The sequence below is a fragment of the Melospiza melodia genome, chromosome 1 (genome assembly GCF_035770615.1).
Source record: "Melospiza melodia melodia isolate bMelMel2 chromosome 1, bMelMel2.pri, whole genome shotgun sequence".
Lineage (NCBI taxonomy): Eukaryota > Metazoa > Chordata > Aves > Passeriformes > Passerellidae > Melospiza > Melospiza melodia.
Genome location: NC_086194.1, coordinates 30,383,218 through 30,409,634, shown reverse-complemented (window position 1 = coordinate 30,409,634; position 26,417 = coordinate 30,383,218). Strand labels below are relative to the sequence as shown.

Genomic DNA, 26,417 nt, shown 5'->3' with positions numbered 1-26,417 from the left:
CGCCTCGCTCCGCCCGCGGGCCCCGCTCCTACTGCCCGCGGCCGCCCGGAGCTCGCTCGCTCGCTCGCTGTGGCGGCGGCGCCTTCCCCGGGCGGGCGAGGACGGGAGGCGGAGGCGCTGCGGGGCGGGTTCCCAGGTGATCGGCGGCGGCTACACCCACTCGCCGCCCCCGGAGGGCACAGGTATGGGGGCGGTCGGGGCTTTCCAGCGCCGCTCGCGCCGCGTCTCCCCGCGTCTCCCCGCCGAGGCGACGCCGTCTCCCCGTCGGCTCCTCTGCGGCGGTGGGAGGGTGCGCGCCGGGCTCTGCACCCCGGCGCGGCCGCCGTCTGCCGGCCGAGCGCCTGTCAGAGTGCGCGGCGCCGGGACCGCCCCGCAGCGCCCGGCCCGGCCCCGCGCCCGCGCCCGGCCGGGTCCCGCCCCGCCCGCTGACAGCCGCCACCGCCCCCTCGCCGGGGAGGCCCCTCGCGGCGGCGGCGGGCGCAGGAGCAGGGGCGGCCGCGCCGCCATGTTGGGAAGGTCACGCCGGGAGAGGCAGGACCGGCCCGGCGGCGGGAGCGCTCCGGGCTGGGCGCGGGGATGGGAGACGGAAAAACTCCGAGCCTCTGGTGGCCGGGGAGCGATGCGAGGGGGGCTCCCGCGGCCAGTGGGAGGAAAGGTCAGCTCCGAGCGGTCATGTAGCCCCGATAATAGAAAATAATCGGGGGAGGGAGAATCACAGCGTTAAGGTTGAAAGACAAATGACACCATCTCAGTGGCACCGTGATGTCCGTGTCTGTCACTCCACGTCCCCCGTTCCCCCCCTCTTCCCGCCTCCGCCGGACTGACACCGTCACAGCCGCAGGTCGCCCCAGCAGAGAAGCCCAGAATAACAGGCGACCGCCCAAAATAGGGAGTTATTGGGGGAGAAGCGGAAAGGCACCGGGCTCCACCGAGGACAAGGACAGCAGGACACCTGGGGATAGAACGGGAATCACTGGGGGCAAGGTTGTCGCTCGCCAAGCACCAGGAGGACCGGCGCGTCTCGGTGACCGGGGACGCGGCTCATGTCCCATTAGGTGACGAATCTCTGAGACATTGCGCTGATATTTTCGGCTAAACATTAGTTTCAAATGAAACGAGCTGCATGGGAAAGTTACTGCCAAATTGCTGACGAGTAAAACTGTCCAAGGAGACCCCGGTGCCGGTCTGACCCGCCGTCGCTTCCCCCGCCCGTTCTCTCCCTCCGGTCCCTTTCACCGTCGCTGCCGCAGGCATCGGAGCTCTTCCCTCCCCTGGAATAACTGCAATAAATTTTGTCCCAGCGCTAAACTTGAGAGCCCCAGGAGTCGCCCTGTGTAAACACAGGTTGTTCGCGGTCAGGCTGAGAAGACAGTCGGGAAGAGCACCCTTTTCTCCCTTGCCGAGGCACCCGCGCCCCGTGGGGACGGCCCTGCCCCGCCGCCGGAGCGGCACCGCAGCTGCCGGTTCGGCCCCGGCCCCGCGGCGCGGTCCCGCAGCCGGCGCTCCGCTGGCGGGAGGCCGAGGCAGTGTCCGTGGTGCTGCTCTGGCTGCCCGTCCTCAGGGCCGGCCGAGCTGCCGGCATCGCTCCCCGGCGCGGGGCTCGCCCCTTCCTCCGCCTCTTACACGGAGAGGAGCCCCGCTTGCACCGTGTTTCTGCTGCGCCCTGCCCACGGAGGAGATAGCGGTGGTCCCGGTGTTACCGTACGGCAAAAACCTGGGGCAGAGCGCGGCGCCCGCCCCGCGGCCCAGCGGCCTCCCCGGGGCGGTGCTGTCGGGCCCGCGGGTCCCTCCGGGCCGGGCCGGGCCCCGCGGGTCCCTCCGCGGGCGGCGGGCATTAGGCGCACTTGGTTATCAGTTAATGGCTCGGGTTTAGCTCCCTGCCATCCTGTGCCAGGGGCAAAGTGCACTGAAGCCTCAACAGGCAGATAAAATTAATTTGACTAAACCTTAACGATGCTAGTGGGCATGTCAGATGCCAGGGATTTGTCAAATTATGTTTTGAAAAAATAAGTCTTCAGAATACAACATTTTTGGAAAAATACAGAAAGAGGACCTTACGCCTTATGAGGTCAATTCCTTGCAGTCGCAGTCCGGCCAACTTTCTGACCTAACATTTTTGCAGAGGACGCCAACTTTTTGATAGCTTCATTCCTCTGTCCCTTTCCTCGTCACTCTCATCTCTCTTCACAAGATCATACCAGCATCCTAGAAAAAAACAAGTGGATAATATTGTATGTTTCTTACTACCTTCTATTTTCCAGCCCCTTTAGTCTTTTGATTTTAGAGCTGAAACTGAAATTCATGCACATTCTTCACTCCAAACATATCCACCTATGGAAGCACTCAGATTCTTCCAGCCCAAACTTCCCAGTCCCTTTCAGTGCTCTTTTCAGCCTGAGCCTCTTCCTATTCACTGGTTTATTTCTCTGTCAACACAAGTGGGCTGTGATGACTCCATACAACATAAATTGCTGCTCTGCTTTCATTCTTCACTTACATTATCTTTGTGTTGAACAGTTACTGTCATTGTTCATGGCTCCTCTTCTTCTAATATTTAATAAATTGCTTTCAGTCCTTTATTTATTCACTTTGAGATTGAACAAAGATTTCTTATTCTCCGCTGGCCTCAAGATCACAATGCTGGATCTCTTGTGCTACCTAGGTAGCAGAGAGACACTCATGTTGTCTCATATGCTACCTCCAAATCTCTGGGCATTACAAGAAGAAGGAAGTGGCCTCCCATGATGGGCTGTATCTCCCAATTCCCTTCTGAGGCCATGGGAATTGCATAGCACTAGCAGAGTACTGTGGGTACTATTAGCTCCCTAATTTGGAAGTAGAGAGTAAGGGAAATTCATGTTGCTAGGCAGAAGTTGCATCTTCTGTACATTTGCAGTCAAATCCACTGCCTGTTGCTACAAATCCTCTCCAATAAAGGAGACAACTATTTAACAGCAAATATGAAATTTCAGATGTTCAGCACACAGAGAATTGCAGAATGCATGGAGAATGTCCTTATACATCACTGGGGCCTTTTAGGCACTTAACTAAACACTTTAAAAAATTACCCACAACTTCTGCAAATCATTTATCATCTGATGTTCTTATTATCTCTTTCCTTAATGCACTGTCTCAGTATTTTCTTTTCTATTTGATAATTTGGGTACAGTAGAGATGTTGCCTCATATTGAGTGTAGAACAAGAAAAAACTATACAACTGTGATTCAGCAGTCTTAGATACACTGCTTTATAGTGTATTATTTTTGTTGGACTTCTTATTATTTTTCTTTTTGAACTTGTATTTTGTCATGTTTAACAGCAGGTTTGGTCTTGCAAAGGATGACTGTGGTTAATGTCATGTGGACTATTAAAAAAGGTTTAGTTCCTATGGAGATCACATTCATGCATATAGTACTCTCATCTCTTCTCATTTTATCTTTAGGCTACTACCCAGGTGTTTCACTAGTTCTAAACCAAGGAACAAATTTTCCTGTAATAAGTTCTCTCAAACAACTAGTAATCACTTTTCTTCTCCTACTCAAAGCTAGCATTTTTGCCCTTATAGATATGACTTGTCATGCCAATCAGTGATGAGATTTTTAAGAGAAATATGTTTGTGCATGTAGTGAGCTGTGCCTTTCCCCATCCCCAGCATGTGTGAGGTCCAGTATCCAGTAAACTTTGCAGCTATCATCCTCTGGAACTTCCAGAGCTCTCACTTGTCAGCAGTCACACCTGTTGCCCTAGCTCCAAAATAAGCTCTGTAGTTTTGTTCCACACAATTCCACATTCCGCCCCATTTCTGCATCTCCTGCCTGAACAGTTCCCTCCTAAGCTCTGTCTCCTGGCCCCTCGCTCATTTCATAGGGTAGGGGCTATTTGGAAGAGAGGACTTTTACTAAACAGACAGAAATTCCTGAGTGAGCTGGAGATTCACAGGGTCACTCTGAGACCAACAAAAATCTTGTCATTTGGGAGGAATTTATAAGAACTATAAACACTGCTTGTTATCTTAGGGTCATCTCTGACTCATTTCTAGCTTTTACCCTACTCTTTCTGTCCGTGGCCAAAATTTCACTTCCGTCAGCTTAATTCTGTGTGCTGACTTGTTCTGGCTGTTTGCAGTGTAAATAGCACAGAAGAAATCTAGTCTTGGTATCTGTGATTTCTTCTCTCCTTCCCTGGAGACATGGAAAGAAGACTGGGATTTAAAATTGTGATTTATGCATCTCAGGTTTTGTTGATATACAGAACTGTTGCTGATTTAGCTGTTATTTTCTGTGTTCTGCTGAGAAGGAATATCTGTGCCAACACAAATAATTCTTGTCCTACTCATTTCAGGGAAGTAATCATCTGTGGAAGTTGAATGAGAGTTAGTGAATTGCCTATATATATAGGCAATGATTGTTTGATGATTGGAAGGGACATACAAACCTATTACTGCAAGAAACGAGAATTGTTGGCAGAGATTCTACCCCACTTTTAAAAACTTTAACAGAAGTAATTATATAGAGAACAAAGAAAGTCAGTATCAGGATTAATACTACAAAGGCCTCACTTTCAGGTACTTATTGAACTGTCTACAGTTTTAATGAGAAAATGGGATTGACAATAAACTTCTCCCTCCCCCACCCTGCTATTTATATTTTTGTCAACATAAGACAGAAATACCACATTCTTATTTTTTGCTCCCATCCAGACCTGCCTCCCCACTCCCACTACCCTTGCAGGTGCTTCTGACGTGTTAGTGTTTAAAATCACACTCAGTTTCATTGAATTATACACCCAGTATTGAATGTTTAATTTGGGGAGCATTTCCAGAAGTTGAAGTGCCATATGAAGGATGAAAAATATGAAATATAATTATTTGGGAAAGGAGAATATAATCCTCACATAGAGGTTCCTGCTGATAGGTCTTGGTTAACGATTAAAATAATTAAAATATTTAATTATTTTAAATTCATTGACTTGCACTAATCCAATGTAATCTATAATCTTAATTGTTCCAACAGAGCCCCCAAAAATTATTGAGTAGATGAAAAACACATTTAAAGACTGTGTTCAAGATTTTTCAACTTGGAAAAAGTTTGGGAAATTAGTAAGAATCATCTTTAAGGCAGGATCATGATTCTACTCAGATCCTATGGTATGTAAACCAAAAAAGCATATTGCACTTCTTAGTACAGGGATAAAGGAACAATATTAGTATAAGTATAAAAGTCTTAATATTCTCAGGGTTTTTTCTCCTATGCAGAAACAAGTAGAAGAGAACAAATTTATACAGAAACTGCCTCTTTGCTCAAGATAACTTTTTTAATCTGAAACCAAGAGGTTCTGGAGAGCTATAGATATATAGCAAGCAACTTAAATGAAAGTTGCCTGCCTAAAACATTCATCAATCCTCTTTTTCCCACAAGCATTGAAAGTAAATTCTATATTATAGCTAAATATTCTTCCATTATTATGGCCAAGGACCTTTGTTTTTGTCCAGAAAAGTAAATAGCCACTCATTTTCATCAACATAATCCACTCCCAATCAAGTACAGGAAGACATAAAGCAATCAGTGATAAAAAGTCATCCTTTCCCAATGGCAAGTCAGGATGACCCCAGAGAACCTCTTAAGCAAGGCACCAGCAGTTAGACACCAGTATGACTGACAGCCACTCCTTCCTCCTCCCCTCCTTCCTCGTTGATGGAGTAAGTTTATTTTTGTTACATGAATATACAAAGAGTTAGGTCTGCAACTACAAACCTAGAAAGAGAAAAATACTGGGTTTGCACATATTATATTAAGTTTCCTGCAGTCAAAACACCGGGATCAGCAAATACATTATGTTCCCAAGATCGTTCCCTGCCATTGAGGCTCTCTGGCACAAAAGGAATCAGATCCAGACTATTATATTTTCTTAGTTTCCAGATTAGGGTGATTGCATGCAAACTGCAAACTGCCTGTGCTAACCCGTGGACTGCCCCTGGGAATCATGTGGGAACATGTTGAAGCTGTCTAAATGATGATTCTAACAATTTAAATCTACCAGTGATTGTTTTAGCATCCTGGAAGTTCCACAACACTTGTTAAATTTACTAGTACAGATTGAGCCTCAGAAAACACTTGGGATGCTTTTGGCCGTGAATGTTCCAAATAGCCTAAAACCACCAGGATGCGGGAGCAGGAAAGTTTTGGTCACAACAATAAATCACCATGACAATCAGCAAATCTGGGCAGCATATGATCCAGCTGCACCACAAATACAATCTTGTTGCACCGAGACCTTCTGTTCTTACACACACCACAAATACAAGAAGAGCTGATCATTTACTTCTACTTTACAAACACTACTGCACTCTGTTCATTAACAGGGCTTTGTTGCTAAATTGGCTTATAATTTTAACAAAACCTGTGGTTTGAGAGGTCCTAAAACAAGCTTACAGTTATGATGGCTGACTCAGTAGGCTGCAAATTCTCTTTCTACTCTCATGAAGAGGAAAGGAAAGACTAATGAGTAAAAAATTTATCTAAATTAGACATGACAATGCTGTTTCTATGCCAGAGTTGTATTTCTCTGAAAAGAAACTTGAGCTAACTTTAATAAATACATTTAGGTGTCATGCATTTTAATTTAACCTTATAAAACCATGACTAAGATGTGCTACAGGTATTGTATCAATGGCAATTGTATTATTTCTCATTCTGGGGGACTTCCTGTTGAATCTAGTGGGTATACAAAGAAAAGAATATAACGAAAATAGCAAATAGATACACAGATATCTAAATGCCAAAGACCAAGGCTAAAACTAATATGAGATCTGTATAATTACACAGAGATTTCCATAAACATACTGTATAATTAATAACAGACAAGAGCAAACAAACAAGAAAGCTCAAACACAGTGATTTTAATACCTGCTCAGGAAATAGCTTGCCTGAGAATAAAACTGTGGTCTGTGTTAGTTTCATTCAAATTATTTTCATTGACATGATACAAAATGTAGTCATTTTTTGAGTCCATAGTTTTCTAAAGCACAGTGAGCTGAATCTGTGTCATCCCTATCAGTTAACTGCCCTACCCATCATTTAGTGCCTTCTGTCACAAGGGCACTGCAGCCTCCCCAGCTAACATGCTCAGGGCATACTCCTAGAGACTTTTTCTCATTGAGCAATTCCCTTTTTATAGGCTTTCTAATTTAGACACCTAACTACTTTCCCATCCAGAGTGACTACAGTTTTCTGTTATTCCAGCAATATTTTTGTTTTTTACTTTCATCTCTGACTGAGCCACCTGAGGAAGTGAAGAGAGGAGAGAAGACAATGCATCTTGTTAGGGCAGGAAAGTAGGGAAACAACTGCCTTTGAAGAATTAAAGCCAGCATGGATCCTGAGAGCTACCACATTACATAGAACAAACAATAACACTGGAGAAAGGGTAACAGGAGCAGGTATCTTTGCTTAGCTTTCTTTGCTGTGCTTTCCACATTCAAGTGGGAAAAACTTGAATGCTTTTATTCTGCAAATAGTAGTCATGGCTTGTTATTTCTTCTCAGCATTAATGGAGAACGTGCATGTACTGAAAACTGCCCACAAACCATTTGATGTATTGTTTGCTTTATCCTTTCTATTTTTTCCACGTTTATCCTGTTAAGTGTCCTAACCAGACTGTGTTTACATGTATCCCTAAGCAAACCACAACTGTTGCTAGCTACATATCATCTTTATAGTCTCATTATCTCCGATTCTCTGAATTCTGTCTGGCTCACAGACTAACTTTAATATTTAACACTTGCTTGTAATGAGTCTTCTCAAAGCCTTCCAAATCAGTGTGCCCTGCATGCAAGATAAATGTTTAGCTCCTCAGTGAAAATGACCTGCATGTTCATTTTCCCAACTAGCTATCTAGCATCAGCTTCAGAGTAGAGCCTCGGGTGTTGTCTGAAAAGTAAGATTTTAACAATCTCAGCTATGCAGAAGCTGTCTCTTAAATATTTTTAATGTTATACACATGCAAAAGCACCACAGACCAATGTCTAGTGTGTTCTTTTGCAGTTCAGAGCATTCTTTAAGTATTTTTCTGTTTACAAAAATAAAGATACTGAATAATGAACATACTGAATTAGAAAACTATCTGTCCAGTCGAAAAAAGAAAGCTGTTCTGTTTCTTCTAAGGAATGCTGCCTCATTTATAATTTGTATTTTGGATTATATATATATATATATATATATAAAACATTGTAAATAAATGACAAAATACTGGAGTGGATAAGAGATACCATGGGCATTCTTTTCAATAAAAGGTCTTTTAAAGAGAAGTGCTTGTTTTTAGTCCACGTATTTAATCTTCTAAAAAACGCTAGATTAAACCAACTTTGATACCTGCTCTTTACCAGTTTATGTCACTTTTCTTAGCAATTGTGATGATCTCAGCACAATAGTGTCAGAACTGTTTCTTCAGTGTTTTGCACAAATATTTTTATTATCCTGGCACTACAATAGATTGTGTCATCAAGATACCATGAAGTTTTAGAAGTTCACCGTTTTCCCTTAATAGTCAATGGATCTGTTATCTAAACTATCTGCCAGAGATTAAAAGTTCCTCATTTCAGAGATATAAAATACTTGTTATTACTGAAGGTGTATACCAGAGCCAGTTCACAGCTTCTTTCATAAGGAAAACTCACCAAAAGGGATGTCCTAGAGGCAGCAAAACTCCAGCAAACATTAATTTTTCATCCAGGATTCCTTTCATAGGAATTCCCTGAGTCCATACTTGGTAAGTTTGAATCTGGGCTCTTTCATCTTACGAAGTTAGGGGTGAGGTTTCCCTCGTAGTGTGCAGCATGATAGATGATCCTTCAAAAGTTGTTGACAATCCTTTCAAGGCACATATGACAATATTTTGGGTAGAATAGGGTTTGAAAAGAAACCAAACAGTAAGCACAGAAATAGGGTGAGATGATCTCGTCAATGTTAAGAAAGACAAGCAGCTGCATGTTAGTGTGTCTGAGCCTTTCAGCTGGCCTTCAGGCCGGCCTTAAGGTGGCTTGTGGTCTGCATAATGTCTCAAGGCCAGTGTGATATGTTTTAAGTGAGTTTCCAAAGATGAAAGAAGTAATTCTTGTATTTGTTTCTACCTGAAGCCTAAAGAATCAGGAGTTGCAGCTGAAGGTTACTTCAGTTATTGAAGTTATCTTATTGAATGAAATGCAGCAACTGTCAAATTTTCTATTTTCTGTTTTGTTTGCTTTTTTTCCTGGTAAATATTCCTACTATATCTACTGAAAATATGAATAGTTATAATAATATGAAGTGAATTGAGTCTATGTTGCATTCAGTTCCCTAATTCCATCAGATCAGGATATCTGGCATAGTGTTTTGCATGCTAAATAATAAGACAACACTGTGTTCTTGGTGCATTTATTCATTCCTCATCTGATAGAAGTAATTAAGCATCTATATACAATTTTGAGATGTTTAATAACAAAAAGTCTTGGCACAATTTATCAAAGTCACAGAAATGTTTCAGTCTCACTTTCTGGAGGTGGGATTCCTACAGTACTTTTCTAGAAACGCAACCAGAATAGAACAGGAAGGTAAAATTGATGAAAAGCAAAGAGAATAAGTACAGCAAATAAGGAAAATCCAGAAATAATAATAAGCCAGTAGTTAAAAAGATGGGTATTGAAGAGAAAACTGAAAATGTATAGGGAGCAACTTGAGATCAAAATGAAGACATTAAAAAAATCTGAAAAAAGAGACAAAAGAGAATATTTTTGAGTTCCACTAGTACCTCATAGAAGCATGGAAGCTATTATTTTGTAATAGCTCATTTAGAAAAGTCGCTGTAAGTGATCAATATGTTGTTACATTACAAATAAATTTCTTAGAGCTTTTATGCCAGTAGTTACAGTGGCAGAGAACCATACGAGGAATTCTACAAATTTAACAGACTATGTATGTCTGAGCAGCAGTGTCTGGGTCATTGCCAACATCTAAACTCTATTTAATTTCCTAGGTATTTTGCCTTTCACACTCATGTTCTAGAATTAGCCAGTCCAAAAAAAATGAACAAAGAAAGGGAATGATATGGGAATAATCTTCAGCTTGTCCCCATAGAATCTTCTTTTGCCTTTTGGCTCCATAGAGCATATTGTGGATTTGCAATTATTCTTCCTCTGTGAAGCCCTCAGGGAAAGGCACACACAGGGAAACCTCCGCATTCCCCATCACATGATCCTTCTGCAATAAACTGAAAAAAGAAAGCCTTTCTAAAAGGAGACCTGAAAACAAATTTCTTTGGTATATTAGTCTTCCTGTCAGAACGTCTCGCCAGTAAAAATTGTTTCAGCAATCCATGTGCCAGAATGTTATGGCTAGATAGTATTTGTTAAAGATGTATTGCTACCCTTGTATAAAATATTTATTTTATTCCCATAACATTCTCAATAAATAGCAAATGTATATTTCTTGGTCTCCATTTTTTCAGGCCAAAATTTGAAGCAAAGTCATGACAACATTTAGAATAGACACAATGAGGCAAATATCTTGATCAGGGCAGAACCTGGTAGATACCTGTGTGTGTTTTCCCCTTGTTTTCCTTCCCTCTGTAACTATACTGATGGAAGAATCACAGCTCAGTGGGGTTTTTTTCCCTTCATTTCAATTTTTTCTATTGTAGGCAGATAAGAATAAAGAAAACTGCCATTTTAGGATTTTAAGCCTGAAACAGTACAGTTCCTGATGATTGGAAATAAGGTTACCTTAAAATCATGACTGCAGGTCACTTGAACTGCATTTATAAAAATGAAAATAACAAAAATTTCAGGTATATTTGTGTCATTTTACTCCTGTTGTGGTAATTGATGCTCTGACAAGGCTGAGTTTGTCCCTTTAACACCTATGTGCATTCTATCCACAAGCAGCTAAATAGTTGCTTAGTTGCTTCCCTTACATAACTCACACAGAATGGCATTAAACCTGAAGATGATGTTCTGGATTGTTTAGGCTCGTGGTGGCTAGAACCCACCTTCTGTGATCCTCTCCAAGCTTATTACAGCTGCATTATATATATATATATCAAACTATCATACAATTATTTATATGTACCTAGTCAGATAAAATAATAATTTCTTACACCAAGATATATGCAAACCCAGAGCAGAATTTTACATAAATTAATAACCACTTCTGGTTTAAACCACAGTGTGTCATGGGGAAAAGAAAGGAAATATTATTATATCCTTTTTGCTGTTGAGTTAATATTGTTAAAACTAGGCCTTTCATGGAAATTTTTGGTATTCACATGGTGTAAGAACATCTAGTATTGGTAACATTTGAAATATTTATTTATTTGAGGTTCTTTCACACAATATATTTGCATGTATCCAAACAGCAGACATAAAATGTGTTTTCTGAAATACTTGATAAGGATGACATAGAATAAGAATAAGCTTTGGAAAGTACTCCATATTTTTAAATCACCTCTGTTTTCTTTATGAAATAAAACGTTACTTTGAGTAGCTAGGTCATTTCCATCTTTAAAAAAACAGAGAAATCAGTGGTTTGTCTGATAGTATTTTGCAATCCCTTCAATCTATTTAGCTTAACAGATGTACGGACGCACACAGATGGAAACAACTCAATCTTTTTCAAGCCTGATGCTCAAGAAAATAATCAGGGCAGTGAGCTGGCGATGCTATGCCTTGTGTTTTTTGTAATTGAAACTATTGCAGTGGGGATATTGGAAGAAAAGAGTATTATTTTTTAGAAAACTATGGATTTCATGTTGGTTATCTAATATCCAACCTATGTCGTTCCCAGAAATCACTCCAGCTCAAAAGACATGGCTGTCCTACTCAACTCTGAGTGTCATGCTGCTTCTGCTGGAATGAATGGTTCATCCAAACTGCAGGTGCTGTTAGACTCTGAGCCTAGGTGCAGGCAGTGGCTGCATTCTGTGGTGGAATAAGGTGAGCTGCAATTCAATATAGTTTTCTCTCTTCCTCTATCTTTATTTTCTGTACTCCAGTTTAGACTGGAAGACGAAACATCCATAGGGAAGAAAGTCAGTGTGTGCTGTGCATGAGGATAGCTAACCTGCAGGATCAGTTACAAACTGCTCAAGACTGTTAGTCTAAATGAAGTCCAGGGAGAGATATAAATGAATATAAATTCAATAGAATATAATCAGTTAAGGCTACTTTTCCAATTTCATCATACTTTTGTAAGGAGTGATAGGATTCAAAATAAATCTCTGATGGTGCTCCTTGGTTTAATGAGCAGCCACCTGTACTGCCAGATGTACAGATCCTCAGGCTTTTCTACCTTTCAAGTCAGTATTCTGCAATCTAGTCACTCCAACCAGCAGTCAGGTAGCAAACATTCAGCATGGCTCACTCAGGAATTTCAGCTGGGATTTGGACCCTACAGGACTTCCCTTGGGGGAACTTGTCACAGCATGTTTGTGCTGACACAGGGTTTTAGAAACAAAGTAATTTATATTACTTTTTGCAAGGTAAAAAGCCTTTGGGAAAAGTAATAAATAAATAAATCCTCTTTGTGAGCAAATCCCTCCACTGAAAAGAAAACAAACAAAAAATCGTCCTCTTGTTTTGAACTGATATCAATGGCACGTTTTGGATGGCTTTTTCTTTCTTCTCAAGCTTCCAGCTATTTGCAGGATTTTTGATATTTGTGGTTTCCCCTGATCAGGGATTACTGACTTATCTATGTTTTATTACTGCCAAGCACCCTTATCCCAATCTACCCAATATTCAAACACTTTTATCTATTACTCTGAAGAGGTAGAGGGAATTTGTACCAGTATCATTATTGTACCTTTCTATCTCACTTTTTAACGTCTTCCTTTCTTGCTCTCCTTTATCTAATGCCTTGCTGTTGAGCAGACAGGCAACAATACAAAGCCAAACACATTAGTCATTGAAAGTAACTCCCTCACCCTTCATCAGAATCTGTTTTGTTTCTTCTGCAGCTGTATCTTACACAAAGACACATTCATGAAATCACACACAACTTTGATTATTTTGAAGACATGGACAAAACAAGGAACAGGAGAAAAACAAGCAAAAAATCCAGAAGTAGAAGTATCTTCTGTAATTGCTTTCATACTGAAATTAAATTATATTCTTTAAGAAAATGCTCAGGATGTCTAAACCAAATACTTGGGAAATGATATGAGATGTAATGAAAACAAGTACTTTTTTTTTTAATAGTTCATCTGAAAATACTTACATGCAATTTTACTGACAGTGACACTTACTGTGTTGGTAGACAAACACAGAGGTTGAAATTAGTAGATATAAATCATTCTGACTTGTAAACACAATGGAAAATTGCAGGTTTAGTGTGTAAGTTGAGACCTGTTCTTAAATATAGACTCGTTTAGTTTCCAAGAGGAGAAAAAGAAAGCTGGGAGAGAATAAGAGAAATTATTTATTTGGGTTGAACAGAAACAGCAATAATTCAGACTTAGTAGAAAAAATGAGCACTTCCACATCTCTGAGTTTTTTCTATGAAAGAAAATTCCTTCCTTTGTGCATGGGTTAAGGTTTCCAGCCTTTGGAGTAAACACTTTAGAAAGCACTGCAATCTTTTTTCTTTTTCAAATGTCAACTGAAACAAAGTCAGGATTAGTGCTCAGTGGATTTTCTGAAATAAGTGAGTCTCACACGTAAATATACTCCTTGGATGCAACTCTACTCAAAATGGTTATAAACTTGCTTCATGCACAATGACTACAACACAGTTCAGGCTCAGATTTTGATTGGAATCTCAGGCAGATTTACCATGTGTTATATATTCCACTTGAAGCTATCCAGACTGAATAACTACACATCAGTTTATATTCTGCATAGTAATTAATACAAAGATTTGAATTATCCTAAGAACCTGCGCCTTGAAAATTCAGAATTAAATTGACCGTCTTGCCTGAAATCTAACAGTTATAGAATACCGTGCATTCCTTAATACACCATATTACAAACACAAACACAGTGAACAACAATACAGGTAATAACAATATCAAAACCTAGTAGCAATATACTGATACCCAGTTACCAAATTTCTTCTGAAGAACTGTTGTTACTCTCTGGAAAACAATACAAATCACAAGAGTTCCCAGGGAAGTGATGTTAAGGAATCATTGCTCTTACATGGTTATGTCTCAAGCAAGCATATGGATAAAAAAAAGCACTAATTTAAAAAACTATTTAGGAGGTCATGAAGCATAAACACACTGCATAAGCCCTGGTTAGGCAAAACCCTAAGTCACCCCTGTTTTCTTTCATTCCGTATTTTTAGCCGGTATGGAAATGAAGTCAACACTCTCTCTCAACTCTCCAAATAAAACTTCCAGGAATCAGGTGTTTCAAGCTCAACAGAGGCAATGAGAAAGAATGAGGGCGTAGGGTTGTTGTAAGAAACCACAGCAGGAAATTCACATCTATAATTTCAAGCACTGTAGTAAATATTTAAAAACTTCCCTAACAGTAAGCTAAGATTCACAAATCCATATCACTTTAGTCTTAAGGGAAGTTCCGGTGGCTCTGGTTCTGCAATCAGCCCTGTTATTAACAGCTGTTTGTTCACCTCAGTTTGTGGAGAAGGAAAGAGATCATTATTAATGCCAATGCAAATTCTTTTTACAAATGGTACAACCAGCTAGTTACAAAATAAAAAGTTACAAAAATAAAGGGAGAGAAAAATCTTAAAATGTAGTGTCTAGGTAATGTTATCCTCATGGAATCAAGACATATGGTGGGAATGGGCCTATAAATATTAATAGAGATAAATAAAGCAATAGATAATATCAAATAAATATAGTATAATGTCAATAAATTAGAAAGAGTAGCCTGGAAATAGCACACAAACTGTTTCCAAAATCAAGTAGAACTGATGTAAAGCCTGGAGGCAATGAAGCCGAAGAGAGGTTAATCTGATCATGCAGCAATCCTTATGACCTCTTTATGTTGATAGGATCATTCCTCTTAAGCAGAATTAAAACTTATGGAGGAATAAATATGCTAAACTGTGCTGAGATGAAAATGATTATCAAGTTATATATTGCTGAAAATAGCTGTGATGTGAAGGCTGCCCATGAGACAGCACTTGCCATCACTGCATCACTACCTGCTTCTGAAGGCAAGGTGCTGATTTTGAATAACCTGCTTCTGCAGGAATCTGTTCATTTGCCCAGTGTTGCTTCGTTACTTCAGCAGTCTTCTCTCTTCTCCAGCAGTTAGCAGACCACCATGAGGCACTTATGTTTTACATTTGCTTCAACTGAAAATAATGCTAATGAAACATCAACCTGCTTCCATTCATGATAGGTCTAATTTTGGCAGACTGAAATTAGTAAGTGCTATTATATTTTTTTCTATCACAATTCATACGCAGACCTGGATGTTTCAAGAAAAAAATAAAGTAAGATGCCTATTATTTGAAAGAAATGCAACAAATCCAGAATTTCTGATACAGATTGTGAACACAATATCTTGTGTAGTGTGTATAAACACTGAAATAAGGTTAAAAAGCTCAATCAGCTTCCATACTTTGAAACATCTGGAAGTCCAGAGACATTTTTACAGGGATGGCAAATGAACTGAATAAAAGGGAAAATAGATTTAATGAAAACGCTTAAGAAAATGCTTATCTTTAATTGCAAAGTATTACTGTTAACAGCATTCACGTCAAGCTTTTACCTCATTGCAGTTGTGTCTTCCTTTGGACACAAGTAATCAAATTGTGTCAGTATAATTTAATTATTTTGGGTATAATAAGCTTAATGCTTTATATAGCAGTGCTAAACCTAACAAGTGCACAGAGTCCTGTAAATGCAAAGAGCAATCCTCCATGGCATAAACCATCATGTGCAATCACCCCTGTTCAGACAGAGCCACAAACACCTGCAAGAACCATTTCAGAGGGGATAGCACCTGGCACAACACAAAGCTATTTGTGCAAGAGAATTTTCCTGTCACTAAAAATGTATTTACAAAGCATGGATGCTTTTTTTTTTTCATTTTGAAAGTCTTCACATTATAGCAGAATATGCACTGCACTCTACACACACTGAAAGCTCAGATGCAGTTTCAGAAATATTTTAATTAAAATGAGTTATCAATTACTTGAAAATAATTGCCCTCAAATGTTTCCTTACTCTCTTTACAGCTGTGAAAATTTCTGAATAATAATGCTTTCTGGGAGCAAGATGGGGGAAGGAAGACACCTCATATCATAGACTCTTTTTATTGTAATGCTGAAGGCTATGTCCGTAGTTGATATGTGGCATATAAAAAGACAAAGTATAGGTAGGTCTGATATCTTTTTTTTTAAACCTGAGGTGACTTCTGAATATAGATAAATCTCCTATGGAAAAGCAGCCAACCTTCAATTTAAATTATAGAAAAATATTTTTATATAAAATATTGTTTTAAAGTTGTGTTTAACCCTAAGGATCAATATTTGAATTGATATAATATGATTAAATTAGCTATTTCTTTTGGAGTATAGCTACTGTTATTAAGATACCTACATAATATCTTTTATATCCAAATTTCTTTTCCTAAAATGTTTTCCCAAATTTGCTTAAATTGAGGGTTCCCTCTGCTTGACTACTATAAAACATCATTCCTGGCAGAACTACTTAAAGTATTAATTTTAAAAACTTGCTTCTTACACTAAGTGAAGACATAGCATGTGAATTATTAGAAACAAAACTACACTCTCTGTGGTATTTGCTGTTGGCTTTTTTCTAATTAAAAATGTCTTCTAAACCAAATCAAAACAAAACAGTCAAAAAACCCCAAACAAACATAAAAAAGCTTGCTTTCTTTCTCCTATACAGGAGAAAATACCAGAGCTCCGAAGAGCCATTTCAGGATTTGGTGCCATGATGTATTCATTTAAGTTTGTGTGTGTGTGAATTATTTCCCAGGGATGTGAAACTCTTTTGTATGTTTCTCATGGTTATGTAACTTACTGAACTGACATTTGAAAAACACATGTGACTCATATTATCTCCAGTTTTGGGGAAAACTTCTGGATTCCCACAACTCCCAAAAGAAGGAACCTGTGGAAACCTTTTGATTTGCCTTGGTGGTGTGACCATCTTCAACCACTTCTCATCTCCAAGCAAGACATCAATTGTCTCCCCTCTTTTGCTTTTGCAGCAATTGGAAACTAAATTTAATACACAGGAGAAATATTGAGCTTCAAGGTGCTTCCAGGGAGAGAAGCAGAGAACTGGATCCCTCTCTGCATTATACACTTGAGGAGGTACTGGATGAAGACATGAACCAAAATATAGTCCTAAGATTACTGTAAGGGTGTAAGAATAGTGCCATGCATAAGCGTGTCAGCTCTCTTGAGGGTTAAGGAAAAAGAAGCAAAGGCTTGCACCATCATGAAAAATTGCCTCTTCTTCAAAGAGACACTGTCCCACTTTAGTAGTCATGACAGTACCTCTGTATTTCATGTACATAGATTTTCATATGCTTCTGATTATTATATATGCTTCTGATTATTCTGATTATTCTGATTATTCTATTCAAACATATGCTTCTGATTATTCTAAGAGTTCAGTTTTCTTAACTGTTTTACTCAGCAAGGAGTGGATTTTTTTTTTTCAAATGGCACTATAAATAGTCATTCCTCTATTCAACTTGATACATATGGTCATTCTATCATTTTTGCCAAAACAAGGGAAACCAAACAAAGATTTGGGGGAAAAACTGGAAAGAGGAAGAATAGTGAGGTAAAGTGTTTCCTGCACTGTGTCAGACTTCTTTATTCTCAGAATTTCTTCATCTTTTTTGCACAGAATCTACACAGAAACATACTCACAGTGCTGACAAGTCCACTCAGTTCAGGTTTACTTCTCTTTTCCCTTTAAGATAATAAAAATCATAACAAGAATAACAAAGATGTTATAGTCCACTAACTTGACAAGAAATTGAAGCAATACTTAGGGTGTAAAGAATAAAAGTTTGACCGTGCACTTTTATATTATAGCTGTAGTTTTTTCTTAACTTTGAAAAGATCTGTACTATTGCTTCACAATTAGTTCATGAAGGCCATTTTTAATTTTAATTGGTTTTTTTTTTTGGAGCACCAAGATAAAAAATCTATTTAGAAAGATGGGTAAAGATGTAAAATTAAGATCCAAACCTGAGATTCAAACACTCTCAGGATTTGCACACATTCAAATCCAGACAGAAAAACATCTGTATGTCTACTGGCTCTGACCTAAAAACTCACACCAAAAAAACTGGTGGGCTTTTTGGCTAAAGCCTGTCTATATTTAATAATCTTTACTATACATTTGAGAATCTAAATAATTAACCTTTTTTCTTTGCAGGAGATCTTTCTAAAGCTGTGAATGGAAACAATGCATCCATTTAGGAATACTGATCCTCTACACACTGACCTCTGAGGAAAAGAAGAAGCATTGTAAAAAAACCAACATCTATATGTGGACTTACACTCCTAGGTGGGGATAGATTTCAAAATATTTTCAGGAGTTTCTCCAACAGATGAAATGTCTCAATGAGCATGCCATTTATCTGTCATGCCTGGTAGCATGTAGGACAGAAAACATTATTTCTTTTCCCACCACCCAAGAACATTCTGTATTTTCATACCAATACAAATAGCAGGTAAACTCTCTTCTTATTTTCTGTGACTAAAACAATTGGATGTAGTTGACGTGCAGGGCTGGGATGAAGACTGAACACCTGTAACCATGCTGTTAGCACTGAGGAAGCTGGACCCTGAAGCAGAAGAATCAACATATAAACTAAAGAAGCTTTATTTGATAATTTTATTTAGAAACAGAAAGAGCTGGTTATAGATTAGATTATCCAACTTTATGTTAATGCATTACATCAGATAAAAAACAAGTTTTCTATGTTAACTCTAATTAAATTCACACTAGGAAGAGTGTCCTGTAAATTGAATTGAAATGCAGACAGGAAAATGAACAATAGTAGTTTTTGGCAAGCTCTACTTTGATCCTTATTTTAGGGATTATTCAATGATTTACCCAACACAGGTGTATATGTACATCACCTATGGGATTCCTCTATGAACTTTTCACTGAATGAACACTGTCAAATGTTATATTCTGGCCTTTAATCAATCCTTCTGTGTAGTTCCTGTGGCTGGAACCACAGGAGGGATGGCCAGCTCCTCAGCATCTTGCTCTAATCATCACTTCTCAAGAGAAAGCAGCTCCCTGCAAATCAGAAATATTCACTCCTCAGGTGCTTTCCCACAAAATCCTTCAGACGGGAGGCTTAAAATAAGCCCTTAAAGGGACCAGATTGTGCTCCTGGGGTGTAGTTGTTTGTGTTCTCTTCTTCTTCTGAGAAAAGGATCAGCAAAACATCTGCTATAGGATATGAAGTAGTTGGAAAAAAGAGGCTTTTAAAGGCCTAAATTAGAATAAGGGAAATGAATCCAAGAAAACTGATAAGCAGTATTAATAATTTGTAAACTACCAAAGATACTTCCATCATATCTACCACTATTACATACAAAAAATATGATAAATTGTAGCTTGTAAAGACAGTAAAAATTCTAGCAATTACAGTTGTTTGAGAAACTTTACATCTTCCTTTGTATGTAATTCTTGAGAGACCAGAATAAACATAGAGATCATGACCATGTAATTGAAGGCAGGGTTGTAATAGATATATACAAATGCAGCAACACATTACTGGTATCTTTTTCTGCACTATAGAGTTTTTTCCACTAGACTCAGTAATGTGTAGCATTTTACACTAAGCAGTCCTATCTTCATATTTTTCAGTACTATGACTTATAAGGTGTAGAAGAGCCCTCAAGATGTCACCTGTAAGACACCTTGGCTATGGAGAGAATTTGAAACTGTTCTGTTGTTTCGTATATTTTTCATCTTCTGAGATAAAATTTTAAAGGTCCTGATAGGGAAGCCAAGAAAGAAATTTCCATGAACTACACCTACAGTATCATATAAGTTTGAATAATTTCTGAGAAAAATGTAATAAAAGAAGATTACTTAGGACGTAAAAGAAGCTGTTGAAATGTGGGTCTCAGAGATTATGAAAGCCACACGCTAGCTCTGCAGCAAGTTCTGGCTTCCACAGTTACCTACTGCTACTAAGGTTTGGTTGCTCAGCCTTAGAAATTCTAGGACAAATACATGAGAAAGGGATTGAGAATTTTTTTAAATTTTGTGACAGTAGTCACTGACGCCTGGACTGTTTCCAGTATCAACTGCCTTGAGGTAACAGCACAATCAACAGTTACGAAGTCCAAAAATTAGAAATTTGTTTGGCATAGAAATCAGTAATTTTGAGGAAAGGAGCCAACTGAAGAGTACTTCATGCATCTGGCATCTGGTCAGTAGCTGCTCTGTACAGTGTGGAAGGACATTGTAGGAAAAGATTTGAAACAAACTGGAAACAAGAAGCTTAAAACAAGCCTTCTGGGGACTGAGAAAGATTCTGTGTTGATAACAATAAGGAAAAGATAAAATATGAAGCTTCTGGGAAAAGGGTGAACCACAAAATAGGCATGACTTTTAATATGACTGAACAGAACCCTAAGCATCACTTTCCAAAACCTTAGTCTCCAGAAAAGCTAAAAGCACGTCTCTTAAAAATGAAAACAACTGAGCTTATTAATGTATAATTAATTACATGACAAGTAAAATAAATGTTATTTATAATTTTCTAGAAATACTAATATTGATCCATCAGTTCTTAGGCCATTTTCAGTGTGAGTGAGAAAATTGGAACTGCAATCTAAAATAATAAAGCTACTCTGAATAATTATTTACTACAGGGTTTTGTCTAGTGCTAGATGAAAGAAGGCTGTGAATAAACTAATATTCTTTAAGCCTTAATGGGATTAAGGCAGCAACATGATGCAATTTGATTATTTCCAATAAGAAGCTGAAAGCATTTGGCTTTCACTGTCATAATAGAATCACTCTTTTCTAAGCACTTTTAATTTTGATGGGATATCCAATATAACATTATGTGGATCAGCTTAAAGACAGTTATGTTTGATTATTTTCCTTTCTTTGTTTATTATGTTCCTACTGATATTTTAAATAAAAGGGTCTCTGCAATTCAAAGGCAAACAGATTCAAAAGCTGTAATTAACAAGCTCTAGATATGAGCAACTCTAAATATATACAAATACAAGAGAAGTCTTGAGCCAAATCTGAGCATGATGAATAAATTATTCTAAGAACCATTACTTAAGTATCATCAGCAAAGCCAGGAGCAAATTGTAAATTGGAAACATGACTTTATGTTTTCCCAGCTGCAGGCAACAAAAATTTTCACAGCCTGACCTGCTTGTAATTGTGCATCCTTAAATCTCTGTTAGAGAACCTTTGACCACAGGCAAGTGACCAGGCCCACAATTCCCTTTTGTAAGTCCTGTGGCCACATTGGGTTTGGGTTGCTTCTGCCACCACACTCTAGGAGGTGATGCACTTGCCAAATGAGTCTACAAGGCTCCTTTGGCTTTAGCAGGAGCAAGTTCTCTACCTTCTCATTCCAGCTCTTTGTTCAGCTCAGCCTCTGATTTTAGTATTAGCCTCTTAACCCTATGATCACCAATTTTCTCAAGCTTATCATGAAAATGTCTGCTTCACTCATCATCGTCTGAGCATTGGCACATCAACATTGCCCTGCATGTTTGCACTGGATAGGTGCTAATGCTCATCTCAGAAATTCACCTATCTGCCAAAACCAGAAGGTGTTATTTCTATTTTGTCAGATCACAAGTCAGTGGCTTCACATACACAAGAAACAAACAAACAAAAAAAATGAAAACAGAATGACGATGTGGGAGACAGTCTTGTTCAGTCATTCCCCAAATCCACAGCTTCTGTATGGGTTGAAGGAACTCAAAGGTCTCTCTGAAGTGCAAAACATTTTCTAGTGGCAAAGAAAAAAGGAATTTTGCCTTAGGACATTGCAGTGTAAAGGGCCAGGTCAAAAGATTCAGAGAGCAGAGCTTTTTGCTACTTTCAAGTTGTCGGGTTTAGTTTGTGCTAAAAGGCACCGTGGTCCCTGGTGAAAGGTAAGAAGCTGCTTAGACCTCACAGAGAAAAGAAACTACCATTCACTGTGGTTCATGAGACTTTCCCTGCTGTCAGAATCCTTCATAGTCCAGGACCTTGTTTACCTGCCCTAGCTCCCAGGGCTTTGTGCTGGGGACTCCATTGCCCTCCTGAGGGGGAAAGTCAGACTTCTCCTTTCATGTGCCAGAAATCTACCTGAGTGTTGAGGGAATTCTTCCTTCACCTTTCCAATTACACCCTGTTTTACCAGACTTCATAAATAAGAGAAGCATTTATTTCTAAAGCCTCCTTCTTTAAAACAAATGCCCCCTTTCTTTGGGAGGCAAGGTGGTTATTATTGTTACATTAAAATTAATACTTGAGTGGATGTATAATGAGCAGAAATTGTTAATCTTTTAAGGCAAATTTGCATTCACTGACATCATGTTGACACTGAGGTCTCTCTATTGCAGCAAAGCACTTTTGTTTTGGTGTTGATATTTCAATTTGACATTCTTAGGCTCTAAAACCTCTCTAAAAGGGCAGCTGACACCACCCTCCCTCCTTTCCTTTTTATACAGCCCTGCCACTGCACAGTGTGAATTTGGCTGCAAATATATCAGAGAAGTAAGGCATCTAGTAATGCCTTAAGTGTTACTCTTGTGTTCTGCTCATCCCTTGAATTTAGACAGGGGTTGTTCTCTTACTATTTTTGTCAGAGTTAAACACTCAGGTACATCAGTGCAGAAGTGAAAATTTCTACCATTTATTGACATTTATACCACAGAGATATCAAACTACTTGATAGACAAGACCTTTCTATGTTTGTTAATCAGATAAAACGATGGAAATCCAACCACAACTGAAGAGTCATGTTTTTATTTCAATACCAGGTATGGATACAACCAAATAGTGAAATATAGATCTGAAACTACATCAATTGTTTCTGAAGGTGACAAAATCTTCCATGTAATTTCTCCTCCCACTATATTTTTCTGGACTCCTCTAAGAGGCTTTTTGTCTCCACACAGAGACACTAATGAATCATTTTCCCTCCCAACTAGCCCCATATCGACTAAAAAAAAAGGAAAATATTTTAAAATTGAATAACTGGAGTGTTAGCCATTATGTTGTCAGCAACTGAATATCATGAAGCAATTTGCTCACCACCCCCTACCCATGCTGGGATGGGAAGGAGAATCAGAAAAGAGTTAATACTTGTGGGCTGAGATAAAAACAGCTTAATAATTGAAATAAAATAGAATGTTATAATAATACAACAGTAATAATAATAATGGAAAGGGAGATAACAATTAAAGAGAGAAATAAAATCCAAGGAAGATAAGTGATACACAATACAATTGCTCACCAGTTGCTGACCAATGCCCAGCTTATCCCTGAGCAGCTATCTGCCCCCCTGAGCCAATTCTCCCAATTTATGTATTTAGAATGATGTTCTGTGGTACAGAACTTCCCTAAGCTAGATGTCCTGGCTATAGTCCCTCCCAGCTTCTTGTGTACCTGCTTAACAGCAGAGCATGAGACACTCAAAGGCCTTGACTAAGAGCAAGCAATAAATATGAGTGTGTTATCTACATTATCCTCACACTGAATGAACAAAGCACAACACAGTAGTACCAGTTACTTCGAAAGAAATTGTCTCTATCCCAGCTAAAATCAGGAGCAGTTTGTATAAAAACTAGAAGCAAACAAAGAAACACAACTTCTCAAAATGTCACCAGCAATGTAAGCTTTGTAAAGGGCTTTGAATCAGGTCACAGTTGCATGTAGACAGCAGTGCTGAACAGAGTGTCAGTTCCCTGTCCAAGGGAGCCTCCCTCTTAAGAGCATCTGATGACTTCCATGAAAGAGCAATTCCATTGAGGTAAGAGGAATATATGATTGTCAAGCTTAGCTCAGCTTATTAAAATGTCAGACAACAGGGGAACACCCACTTTCCCTCTATGACTTCTTCCTTCAAGCATCTCAAATCAAAAGCATTCTTTTAGTGCTGGCTAATATCAAGAAAACATATAGGATACGCCTATAAACTGTGCAAAACTGAGCTCCATTTCTAACTGTGAAAAAAGAAAGAAATCCAAAGAATAGTAGTCAGAGAAAATCATGGTACAGCACCACTGATGAAAGTTATAACCAATGATGAAATAGTATTTCTTAGAATCACAGCTGAATGAATACTTCAGTCTTTGAGTACCATGCTGTTTGTCAAAAATAATGCAGATTTCTGCTTTTCATAGTAGGAAGCAGCCAAAGAAAAAAAAATCAGTCTAGAAGGAGATAAAATATCTGTTACATTAACTACTTAGCTGTGAGAATACATTTTCACATGTTTTAAAGAACCAGACAGGGTATATGTGCACATTTTAATATGCCATATTCTCTACAAACTAGAATGCAGTTTAATTTTAAGAATTAAGAAATGAAGATGAGCTCTTCTATGGACAAGTGAGCATACTATATGTAACATTGATTTTAAAAACTTATTTAAATGAATAAAGGACTGTTTTCAGACACTCCATTTTTCTCTCTCTTCTTGTTAAAGAAGTTTCTCCCGTGTTGCAAAACATTATCACTATATTGGGGAAAATTTATTTTCAATTGTGTTTTATATTATACATTTAGCACGGAGAGCATGTACACCTGAGGTATTTGGGGTGGGAGGGATTGTGAAGACCTGTGAAATTTCTGTTAAGTGTGTGAAGCTGAAGAAACAGGAAAAAGAGAAGGCTGAGTATGAAATTACCCATGTTAGGTTAGTGGATGAATATTTATTTATCTAGAATGATGTATGTGGCAAATATTGCAGTATTATGCCTCTGGTCTCAATAATTGCAGTGGAGTTGCTTGGGATACCTAAAAAAGCAGATGAAATGCTGGCCTTGGTGTCTGCTGAACAATGGTTATACACCGAAAAATTTGTAATGTTCTAGGAGCCACCACGCTAGTTATTTTTTTCTGAGAATTCACACAAGCTTGATCACATGAAGGGTTTGAAGGGGGCCACTCCTTCTGGGAGTTGTCCCCAGCTGAGAAAGGGAGCAGAGAAGCATAGGGATGCAAAAGCGTGGATTTCCAGTCTGGATGTATGAACTCTGTTTGAAACCTTGAGAGATGCCAGCAGTAGTAGGGAGCTCCTGCCAATGAGTACTCATGTTGTAACTTGATAAGCAGTTCCCACTTCAGCCTAATAAACTGCAACTGGATAATAAAACCTCTCTGCTCTTATGACTTAAAATTGAATTTCCAGTTGAACAAGTGTTTCTTGGTACTGTAAGGAGGATTTGCTCTATGTAATAAAAATTATTAGATTTTATGGAATATCAATTTTGATTATAAAGTGTTAAATAGTAAAAATAGTCTTCCCTGCAACAAGAATAATGTATGCATCTGCAACCTGGAAATGATGCAAATGACACATATATAAATATCAGATGACACCTTTTTTTCTAAACAGAAAAACTATTTGATCATTTACTAGGGGATAATGTGTCAAGAGTGCAACTGTGAGAATAAGGTTGTTACTTGTGATGAGTCTGTCCTTACAGGAGGAGGGTATAAAGAATACATATTTCATCCACACACCACAAACTATCTACGTTTCAGCAGATGTTTTCTCACAGCAGAAATTTCGGAAACAAAAAGTCAGTCTTCCTAACCACAAGATATGAATCACACTGCCGTAGCATGGAAACCAAGATGATGCACACTCAGAAACAACAAATAAAATTAAAGATAGTAGTTCATTTTGATAGCTATACTTCTTAAGAATTTCTACTGGAAACCTTGTCTGCTTTATGAACAAATCAAATTCTATAGTTTACTTATGAATGACACAGATCAAATTCTTCTGCCTCTGAGTAGTTTCCATTTATATTTAGTCTCTTATTTTAAATTATGACTCACTGAGTTGTATGGACATGAGAGGTTACTTGCAGTTAAATTTTACAAGAATTAAGAGTAAATTTGCTTTTCATTTCTTGAATCCTTCCATCACTTTTTTTTTTCTCCATATCTTGCTCTAGATTATCATTCTTTTTTTCTTGCAGGGAAAGTGAGAGCAAGGAGTCATGACCTGATTCTAATCTGACCATCAGGTGCCTCTGAATTACAAAATGATAATTAAAATAATCTTAATTTCTGGGCATCTTTACTATTACATAAGGTTTGTTGCATCCCAGGTGCTACATCTGCAGATGGATGCAGCCTTGCAGGGAGGTGTGTGACCCAGGTCTGACACACCTGGGTCTGCACTACGGCACAGGCAGCAAGGGCAGCACCAGTGTCTCTGCAGCGTGGTTTGCTGGGGAGCTGCTGGATCAGCCCCT

At 38.9% G+C, this 26,417-nt stretch overlaps 1 long non-coding RNA gene across 2 annotated transcripts; it reads left to right on the top strand.

The window, feature by feature from the left end:
* The first annotated feature begins 96 nt into the window (after positions 1-96).
* LOC134416185 (uncharacterized) lies at positions 97-24,588 on the top strand. 2 transcript variants are annotated; one of them, XR_010027194.1, is made up of 5 exons: positions 97-182; positions 11,814-11,962; positions 16,182-16,321; positions 17,183-17,288; positions 18,370-24,588. It is a non-coding gene; the product is annotated as an uncharacterized LOC134416185 (long non-coding RNA). The 2 variants fall into 2 exon arrangements; XR_010027193.1 differs by lacking the exon at positions 17,183-17,288.
* The last annotated feature ends 1,829 nt before the right edge of the window (positions 24,589-26,417 follow it).